Genomic DNA, 7,935 nt, shown 5'->3' on the forward strand with positions numbered 1-7,935 from the left:
TGGTGGAGCAGCCGGGGGAGAATGGTGGGGCAATTGGTTTAGAATGGTGAGGCAACTGATGTAGAATGCTGGGGCAGTTGGTGCAGAATAATGGGGCAGTTTGTGTAGAATGGTGGTGTAGTTGTGGGAGAATAGTGGGGCAGTTGGTGCAGAATAATGGGGCAGTTTGTGTAGAATTGTGGGGCAGTTGGGGAAGAAAAGCGGGGCAGTTGGTGTAGAATGGTGGGGCAGTTGGGGGGAGAATGATGAGGAAGTTTAGAATGATGGGATGGTGGGACAGGTGTGGAAGAATAGTGGGGCTATTTGCTGTAAAATAGTGGGGCAGTTGGGGAAAAATGATGGTTCAGCTGGTGTAGAATGGTGGGGCAGTTGTGGGAGAATAGTGGGGCAGTTGGTGTAAAATGGTGGGGCAGTCGGTGTAGAATGTTGGGGCAGTTGGAGGGGAATGATGGGGCAATGGGGGCAGAGCGGGGCAGTTGGTGTAATTTGGGGCAAGCTGGGGGATGGTGGTCAGTAAAGCAGACTGCAGATGATGCAACGGTTGACATTTGTGCTTGCAGGGAAAAATGGGTCAGTGATCTTGCCTGTGTGTGATGATGAGACGTCTAAATGGAGGCAGACAAAGGCAGGGGGTGGAGCCTGGGGGGGGCGGCAGGGAAAAGCAGGGATTTATTCATGACTTTGGTCATTTTCCTGCCCTGAGTGATAAATCCACTGACAGACAGAGCCTGCAATGGTGGAAAAACTGCTGGGGATGTTTGCTGAGACGGGATGAGAGCAATCAGAGTTCTATTCAGAGCTTTCTGCAGCTTCACAAACAGCCCTCAAAAACACACAGGGCTTTACACGCAGTCTGCACTGATTCACTCATATTCACCATTAGAAATTAGCTCTGATTAACACAGAGCAGAGTTCATTATAACACGCTGTATCAGTCGATTTAACACCATGACTACATGTTTGGAAACACTCATGACAGCGACTACACACAACTTGGCGCTGTGAAGTCTCAGCCAGTGAGAACTGTTTAGTGATGCAGTGTGACTTCATTAGAGAGTAATATCATCATCATCATCATCATCATCTTCATCACATCAATATTCTCATCACCATCATTAGTATTATTAACATCCTCATTATCATCATCACCAACACCATTATATCCTCTTCATTACTATCATTCATCACCATAATCATTATCATGAGCAACATAACCCTCACCACCATCACCATCGCAACCATTATCACCACCACCACTATTACCATTCCTCATCATATCATCATAATAATTACCATCCTCAAGGCAATCATCATCACCAGGTTCATTACCCCTACATCATCATCATCACTATCATCACCATCACCATTATCACCACTGTAATATCTTCACTATCATCATATCATGTACTATCACTGTCACTGTCACCATTATCACCACTGTAATCACCTTCACTATCATCATCCCATCATGTCATCTACCATCACCGACACTATCACCATTATCACCACTGTAATCATCTTCAATATCATCATCCCATCATATCATCTACCATCACCGACACTATCACCATTATCACCACTGTAATCATCTTCAATATCATCATCCCATCATATCATCTACTATCACCGACACCATCACCATTATCACCACTGTAATATCTTCACTATCATTCCATCATATCATCTACTATCACCGACACAATCACCATCATCACCACTGTAATATTTTCACTATTGTCATCCCATCATATCTTCTACCATCACATCACCACCATCACCATCATCTACTATCACCGACACTATCACCATTATCACCACTGTAATATTGTCACTACCATCGTCCCATCATTCATCTACTACCACCAACACTATTACCATTATCACCATCATCACCACGATTACCATCATCACAACTGTAATCACCTTCACTATCATCATCCCATCAAATCTTCTACCATCACATCACCACCATCACCATCATCTTCATCAGATCCTGTACTATCTTCACCATCACTATCACCATCATAACTGTCACTATCACAATCATCACCACTATCACCATCACTATCTTCATCCTCGTCATTACTATCACATCATCTACCATCATCACAGTCACTATCACCATCATAACTGTCACTATCACAATCATCACCACTATCACCATCACTATCTTCATCCTCATCATTACTATCATATCATCTACCATCATCACAGTCACTATCACCATCATCACAGTCAGCCACCTTCATCACATTATCACCATCCTCACCATCAACATCATCAACCTTAAAATAACCATCACCACCACTATCACCATTACACTCTTACAAATAAAGGTTCCTCAATGGTTCTAGCCTTGGTCGTACAGTTCTAGAAAAACCTGATATAGAAGTAATATTACTATTAAACTCATTGCGCAAAAACAAACAACTGGTTTCTTAAGTGAACCAAAGGTTCTTTATGGCATCAATCCAAAAAACGGCCACCTTCGCCTCCCGTCGCCTGTTAGTGCCATTACTGCTGAACATTCCCTCCAGAGCGAACAAAGGAGACTCCAGGTGGAACCACACTCTGTAACGACCAGGAGAGCCTGACAGAAACGCTCAGCGCTCAGTCTGGATCAGCTCAGCTTCCACAGCTCTGACCTTTAACTGTCCACAGTCTTTAACACGTCTGGCATGTTTATAAATCCTGAGATTTGTCTTTGTTTCATTCACACTTTCTTTCTCTACACTGTTGTATTCATCTGTTCATCTTGGAGAGTAAAACAACATGTAATTTCCACACTAATACAATGTATCACATCAACACAGCTGATTTTAATTCAGTACATCACTCGTTTCAGAACTCTCTGTGAATTAAACTTAACAGAGTCACGACTTTCTAGAAGGGAAATCAGCAGTGACGCTCATTCAGAGGTGAGCTGGTCCCCCCGGCGCGTCCTCCCGCAGCCCCCCAGCTTTCTGTCCCATTCATTCAGCAGCGCTGCTGCGCGCGTAACGGCGCGGATGTCGTGAAGGACCTTTACGCAGCGCACGGTGATGGAGACTGAGACTCTGAGCGCATCAGAGCTTCATTCAGAACCTCCTTAAAACACGGACAATGCCCCGCTAAGGTCACCATGATGACGCAGAGCTGCTGCTGCTGTACCTGCTATCAGGTTGTAATCCTAACGGTCCTTTTCAGCTCAGATAATCCCCCAAAAAGTTGATCGCCCCCCTTTAGACGCACGAGCCGCACGCAAAACGCGAACGTGGTGATTATGCAGCGCGTGCATGCACTCTGTGGACGGAGGCTCAGGCTGCAGGGCAATGAGCCTCGCGCGCCGGTGACAACTCCCCCCTGTTCAGCAACGTGTTGCACCGACACGCATGCTGCATCGCACGCGCCGCAGTTAAGCCCACAGTAAAACGCCTTACCGAACCGCAGGTGGTTCACGAGCCCCCGACCGTCATGCCTCCCGCCGTCCAGACGCTGAGACCGAGGATGTCCGGCAAACGAGCAGGTCACGCGCCGCAGCGAGGCGATCTGTGAGCGGGATGCGGCTCCTCGCGCGCTCCGGCGTGCTTAGCACATCGTGGTCTTCTTTCTGAATGAATGAGTGGACCTCTCTCCGCACGCGCAGCCGGACCTCTCAGCTCTCCCGGCTCTCTCAGCGCTGCGCCGCCCCGCCGCGCGTGAGGCGTGGAACGTGTCGAAATGAGCATCCTCATTTGCATTCTGCTCTCTGATTGGAGCCTTTCCACAAAGGGTCCCGCCCACTTCTTGTTCTCTTGTTCGTCCTAATGGACAAAGAGACCAAGGCAGCGCGTCAGAGAGGCGCTAGGGGGCGCGCGAGGGAACAAAGAAAGTGTATTTGATATGCACGTAGTAGCTGCCTCTTGTAATTATTAATGATTATTCTTATTATTATAAACAATCAAGCATGAAAGACTGTAATAAAACATGTTTAATGTATATCTATATCTAATCTATATGTATTATTTAATAAAAAATAATGTACTAAAATAAATAATTTAATAAAATAAATCAACTATAAAAAGAATAAAGACACTTTATATAACATACCGAATGTGAAATGATAAAAAAATAGAAATAATAGTAAAAAATAAAATAAAAATAACTAAAAATATTTAGATATTAAAAATATAAAAAAGAAAATAAATAAATAAACAAATAAACAAATATGATGGGATACACACATACTGCTCTCAATAATTCAGAATTGTAATTTTGGGGATAATTAATGAGTGAATGCTGCTAAATGGCTGAAATATTTCTTGTCAATAACTTTTATTTCTGAAAAAATAAAAAAACATATATAATTTAGCAACAGATCAATATATTTGCTTATTTTTTCTTTTATCAATGTTTATGAAATGTAAAATACTGAATGTTGATTGGTTGCTGAATTGACCAAAGAAATTCTTCAATTTAGATGCATTAATTACAATAAATTAATTTACCTCCAATTAAACGTCCTGAACTTACAACTGTTTACTATTTTGTTTGCATGAATGAATGAAAAAGAATGAATAATTCATCACTTTGATCAGGAAAAAAAAGTTTAATAAATGTTTAATAACTTGCACAGTAAAGACAATAAAACAATACTTATAATATATAATATATATAATGTTATAATATATAACAATGATAATAATAATCATTGTTTTATTGTGTTTAACAGCATCTTATACTAACTATCAAGCAATTAAACAAATAACAGTTTAAACAAAGAATGTACAAATGCATATGGAGTAGAAAATTGTCATAAACAGCTAAATTGCCTAAATAAATTATAATAAAAGGAGTATGTGCGTATACGTTTCACTGTGGTTGTAACAAAACCTTCTCCATTTTCATCATTTTTCAGTTTTTAACATAATTTGAAAATGCCTGCTACACTTTACATGGTATGTTAATTGCAAGATGGATGGACTAAAAGAAGCGACCTAAAATGACTTGGAAAAAAGTCTGGTTCCATTGACTTACATTAAAAGTAAAGTAGGTTTTTTCCTTCTCCTGTGAAGTTACCATTTTGGAGATGGAAGGTTTTTGTCTGACAACAGTGATTTACAAATTGTACATGTATTTATTTATTATGATGTTGCTTTACAGTTTTCTTTATTTTTTAAGCAGTATATATATATATATAAACCTTACCTTTGTGCGGGGCCCCCTGGTGGCTTGGGGGGCTCTAAACGACCACTTACATTACTTTTGGCAAGAAACGGCCCTGTGTCCAGAGCAAGACCTTAATGGTAGAGGGGTTACAGTACAGTGTTACGCACTGCTCATATATCAGCCTGCTGCTGGCTAGCATTATATTAGCATTGTCAGGGTCTTTACAGAGCACAACGACAGGAAAAAGAACAGCAAAAACATCGCAGCACATAAAGAAGTGCAGCAGACAGGCAGCTCACGACTGGATGAATTTGGAGTGAATTTTTTGCGACCCTATGTAGAGTACAGTTAAAATCACACTGCAAACTCATAAACATGACGAAAACGCTTCCATCAAAATGATGACATCAGCAGTAAAAATGGTCCTTCATAGAACCATGAACACTCAAAGAACCCTTTGCATTTATATGGCTCTATACAGAACCCTTCGGGTGATCATGGTTCTATATAGAACCATTTTTTTTACTAAAGAACCCTTGGAGAACCGTCATTTTTAAGGTGTACTAAAAACAATCATAATTCATATCTGATTGTTTTCCAGCCTCTCTTTATCCCTCAGAATTAAACAGGCTGTTTCTGTTACTGTGCCTTTAAGACTGACATATGTAAATGAGTCTGTTCTGATTGGCTGTGCCTCATCCAAATAAACACTCCTTATTACTTCAGTGTGAGTGGGTGGGGCTAAACTACTGTAGGCTGTATAGGTGGATATGTTTATGTGTTGGCTTTTATGACATCACAAAAATGCACACTGGGCTGTTTACAGCAGCTCAGTTTCCATATATGGACTGAGGAGTAAACAGTGCATTTTGAGACTTGAACAATGTTTACATTCTACATCAAACTCTTTTATTTAAAAAAAGCAAGTCTGGGTTGCCAGTTCAGTTCGTAATCCCCGCAGCACGGGCATTTTCTTACACAATGTGCTGAATTTAACTCTAAGTGCTGCTTCACGTTTTCGCGCTTTTAAAACAGCACCACCTGTCTGTGAGACGCTGTAACTGCAGAATGATGACATTACAGCAAATTGGGATTCATTTCACCGCTGGGCATTGTGGGTAATAAGTGGCTGAGCAGTCCAGTTCAAATAAAGCGCAGTAAACTGAAACCTATCTGACATGCAGTTGGGCTGAATTTCACTTCTTGTTTTCATATTTGTTTATTTTCATGGAGCAAATAAATAAAAGTTTTGTGCTGCTTTAGGGATGTTAGAGTCCACACAACAGACCATTAATGCCATCTGCGTTATGACATAGATAGCCGTTATATGGTCAGACACCACAGGCTGTTACTGACATCACCAAAAATAGCCTACAGTCCGTGTTTTTTTTTCATGTTGTAGCATTTTTCTATTGTCTTATTATATTCTGTAATGGTTTTATGACGTTTATAATTGCTCCTCATTGGAGAAATAGTGCACTTTAAAATTGGTCAGCAATATTATAGAGTTTTCATAGGCTGCTTTATGATCATTCACTAGATGGTCAGTCAATTCACTACAATAGCAAATGGGTTAAAGGCCCATATCATGCAAACCTACATTTGTTTCAAAATAAAAGAATTAAAAGAGTTTGATGTAGTATATAAACACTATTAATGCCTCAGAACATAGTTTACTCCACAGTCCATACAGTCCATATATGGAAACAAACCTCCTAAAAACAGCCCACTTTGAATTTATTGTTTTTCTAATTTTAAGGGATAAAGAGAGGTAGAAAATGAATTATACATAAAATCTCACAAACATCATAAGTGGTGAAAAAAATAGAAGAAAATTGTACAACCCCATTTCCAAAAACGTTGGGACGCTGTGCAAAATGTAAATAAAAACAAAATGTAATGATATGCAAATCATTGAAACCCTATATTTCATTGAAAATAGTACAAAGACAACATATCAAATGTTGAAACGAGAAATTTTGTTGTTTTTTGAAAAATGTTTGCCCCTTTTGAATTTGCTGCCAACAACACGTTCCAAAAAAGTTGGGACGGGGGCAACAAAAGACTGGTAAAGTTGTGTAACGCTAAAAAACACCTGGTGGTTGATTGGCAACAGGTCAGTAACATGATTGGGTATAAAAGAGCATCTCAGAGAGGCGGAGTCTTTCAGAAGTAAAGATGAGGAGGGTTCACCACTCTCTGAAAGACTGCACCATCAAATAGAGCAACAATTCAAAAATAATGATTCTCAACGTAAAATAGAACTTTTGCTTTTCATCATCTACGGTACAGAATATCATTAAAAGATCTGGAGAAATCTCTGTATGTAAAGGACAAAGCCAAAAACCAGTATATGCTGGCCGTGATCTTTGGGCCCTCAGACAGCACTGCATTAAAAACAGACATGATTCTGTAGTGAAAATCACTACAGAAACAGTTCTGAAAAATACTGTCTGTGAACACAGTTGTCGCTGCATCCACAAATGCAAGTTAAAACGCAAAGAAGAAACCATAAATAAACAGGATCCAGAAATGCTGCCACCTTCTCTGGGCCTGAGCTCATTTAAAATGGACTGAGGGAGAGTAGAAAAGTGTCCTGTGGTCCGATGAATCAACATTTGAAATTCTTTTTGGAAATCATGGACACTGTGTCCTCCGGGCTAAAGACCACTCAGCTTGTTATCAGTGCACAGTTCAAAAGCCAGTATTCATGATGGCGTAGGGGGCATTAGTGCACATGGCATGGGTGACGTGCACATCTGTGAAGGCACCATTAATGCTGAACGATATGTACATGTTTTGGCAACA

General features: G+C 40.4%; 1 protein-coding gene across 1 annotated transcript in view; it reads right to left on the bottom strand.

Annotated features, from left to right (window-relative positions):
- Positions 1–3,607, bottom strand: part of LOC118799504 (plexin-A2-like) — a 137,708-nt gene extending 134,101 nt beyond the window's left edge. Inside the window, exon 1 of the mRNA XM_036559430.1 lies at positions 3,420–3,607. The gene's annotated coding sequence lies outside the window, so the exon portion shown is untranslated. The remainder of the gene's footprint in view (positions 1–3,419) is intronic.
- Between the last annotated feature and the right edge of the window lie 4,328 nt (positions 3,608–7,935).

This window comes from Colossoma macropomum, unplaced genomic scaffold (assembly GCF_904425465.1).
Source record: "Colossoma macropomum unplaced genomic scaffold, Colossoma_macropomum, whole genome shotgun sequence".
Lineage (NCBI taxonomy): Eukaryota > Metazoa > Chordata > Actinopteri > Characiformes > Serrasalmidae > Colossoma > Colossoma macropomum.